This window comes from Rhagoletis zephyria, unplaced genomic scaffold (genome assembly GCF_001687245.7).
Source record: "Rhagoletis zephyria isolate East Lansing unplaced genomic scaffold, Rhagoletis_zephyria_1.1 Rzeph_scaffold_03588, whole genome shotgun sequence".
Classification (NCBI taxonomy): Eukaryota; Metazoa; Arthropoda; class Insecta; order Diptera; family Tephritidae; genus Rhagoletis; species Rhagoletis zephyria.
Window position 1 is genome coordinate 7,855 of NW_016160671.1, and position 3,399 is coordinate 11,253.

Consider the following 3,399-nt stretch of genomic DNA (forward strand, 5'->3'; position numbering starts at 1 on the left):
ATCAGCAGCCAGCAAAGCGGTCAAGAGATCACCCGCCAAGTTCGCCCACTAAAAATAAGGGTCAGGCAGCAAACAGCCAGGGACACGAGCACGAAAAAGGCAAACAAATCCAGAGCTACGCTGACGCAATGAGGGCAACCCGAATAGCGGTGTTACCGCAGGAGTACCCCGCCATGTCTCTCACCCCGGAGCAACTGACAACTCTGCAGGACACCATAATGGATGAGGTTCTGAGGGGGTGGACTCATCCACTTGCTTTCACGGGAGTCTACTTCAGACCAGGCATGCTATTGGTGGACTGCAGAGACGAAGGAACTGCCGAATGGCTGCGACGCATGGTACCCACGCTTACGGGCTGGGGAGGACCAGAATTGTACACGAGGAGCGGAGATGACATTCCATCGACGCACAATGTTACAATCTTCCTCCCGTGGAGTATAGATAGAGGCCAGGAATATGCACTGGGCCTCCTTCGAGCCCAAAACGAAAGCCTCAACACATCCCTCTGGAAGGTAATGGAGGCAAAGGTAGAGAGAGGACAGCTACTTAAGGCTTAATGTGGCTGTTGACGAAGAGTCATTCAGCAGCATGAGAAGGCAGAACTTCAGGCTGAACTTCAGGTATGGCAACGTCCTAGTGAAGCCATGGAAGCAACGAGCTCCTGGAGACGCACAGACGGCACCAGCAGGTGAGGAAACAGCTGAAGAAGAAAGGGCTGGAGACGAGCACCGCGTAGAAGGGCCTACGACCTCCGCGGCTGCTGTTGCGTCGATTAGAGCAATAATTGCAACAGATACCGTTGTCGGTGAACACCGCGTAGAAGGACGGTGTTTCTGAGACAACAGAGCCATCAGAACGGACAATAACAACAGAGGTACCCTCCACCAGAGAGCTGGAGGAGCTAGCAGAGGGCCTGAACCTTCGCAGTCCAGGCAGAGAACCGGAGGACCTAACGCTCTCAGAAGTTGATGAGCCAATGGTCCAGAGGAAAAGATGACCACGCCACAAATAAAAATTGCCCAGGTTAACTTGAGCTTGTGTAATGCTAAAAAAGGAAATTAACTACTTCTGCATTTCAGAGTTTATGACTAGAGACCTGGTGGCAATCCAAATAATGACGAATCTGTGCGGGAAATTAAGGGCGATAATAGTCGCATCGGCCTACTTAGCAGGAGATTCTGCCATACCACCTGAGGAGATCAAGACACTGGTAGAATATAGCCAAAAGAGGTGCCTCCCATTGGTCATTGGGTGCGATGCCAACGCGCACAGTGTGCAGTGGGGCAGCACTGACACCAACAGAAGAGGTGAGAGATTACTAGAGTTTATACTAAGTAAAGACCTTAGCATCTTCAATGTGGGTAGCAAGCCTACGTTTGTAACTAGGGTAAGAGGGGAGGTTCTAGACATTACTCTCGGGAATAGCTGGGCTGACGATTTGATCTCGGGATGGAGAGTCTCTTCGGAGCCCTCGATGTCGGATCACAGAATCATACAGTTCTCCCTGGAGGCTTCTATGGACAGAGGTACGCCCAGTAGGAATCCTAGGAAGACTGACTGGGTTAGCTATCATAACTTTTTACAAACCAGTCTAAGCACCATAAAGTTAGAGAACAGGGAGAAGCGATGGGCGGAATTGGAGGCAAAGGTTGGCAGCTTAAACGAGGCAATAAGCAATGCTTATGTATCGAGCTGCCGTCTAGCAGAGCCAAAGGGTCAAAAAAGTAACCCTTGGTGGAACTCCAAACTCTCAGGTCGCCGGAAAGAGGTCAGGAAACTCTTTAACCGGGCAAAACGGACTGGGACTATTTATACCCAAAATTGGCAAAAGAGACTACTCAGAGGCGAAATCCTTTCGTCCGATCAGCCTAACATCGTTTGCTCTAAAGGCGATGGAGAAAATTCTAGACAATCATATCAGAACCACCACCCTAGAGTCATTACCGTTACACCATGGGCAACATGCCTAGCGGGCTGGTAGATCAACGGACACTGCGCTGTTCCAGTTGTCAACTACCATACGGAATGCAATTGAGGGGGGTGAGGTCGCGCTCTGCGCATTTTTAGACATTGAAGGAGCCTTTGACAACACCTCACATGAGGCAGTAGATCGAGCTCTAGAGAAAAGAGACGTAGCGGTCCCGATTCGAAGATGAATTACTCGAGTTACTATCCAATAATGGCATAATGTGCCAAGGATACGCTGATGATATAGTAATCATAGCGAGGGGCAAATTTGAGAACACCCTCTGTGATATAGTACAAAGAGCACTTACCCTAACAAAAAGATGGTGCGGCACAGTGGGCCTCAACATCAACCCCGCCAAAACCGCCATCATTCCGTTTACCAAGAGAAGGAAGCTCCCAGGCATGCACCCCATAACACTAGGAGGTATAGAGCTAGAAATGTGCAATGAGGTAAAATATCTGGGGGTCATTCTTAACTCCAAAGTCTCATGGAAAAAGCACGTCGAGTACGCAGTCACAAAGGCCACAAGGGCTCTAATGGTGTGCAGAAGACTGCCCGGCAAATCATGGGGATGCAGCCCCTATATCCTAAGGTGGATGTACACCATGATAGTCAGGCCAATAGCTACATGTGGAGCGATGGCGTGGTCCGAGAGGATCACTTTTAACACAGTATGAGCATCGCTCTCCAAACTCCAGTGGCTGGCGTGTACATGTATAACGGGTGCCATGCGAACCTGCCTCACCGCTGCCCTGGAGGTCATTTTGGACCTGACGCCACTGCACATAGTTATAGAACAGATTGCCAAAAAAGCCCTCCCAACTTCATGAAGGAGGGCACTGGCAGAGGGAAAGTGATCTCGAGCAGATTGGGAGATGAAATTAGATCTAAGATCCCCATCTCCCAGCTCAACAGGGATGACATGAGTACAAAGAAAATCTTTGAAAAGAAATTCAGGATCGAACTAGGCAACAAAGCAACCTGGAATGAGACAAACTTAGAAAACACCTTCAAGGCTCACACCCAAAGGTGGTTCACCGATGGTCATCGTAGCTTTCAATAAATGACGTCGAAGAAGGAGCAAAACTTGGGCACTATTTTACAGTGCTGTAAAACTGTGAAATCATATGAAATTAAAAATCATCTATTTTATGTTATTATGTTTTCATTGAATTTTTCCTTGTTGGGGAATGTGGCTTATAATTTTCCAATTCTACATTCACTCAAAGTAGATACGATTGCACACATTAACATATTCAAAGAAAGATTGAAAAAACTGAATGACGAAACATTAATAGCCCGAACACAATGAAAACGACGAGCTACAAACCACAGCTGTCAAATTATTTTAACACGTACTCTTATGTAGATAATTATTTTGGCGACGACCGGGCTACGCGACGGCTGTGGTTGTGGCCAGATTAGATCTA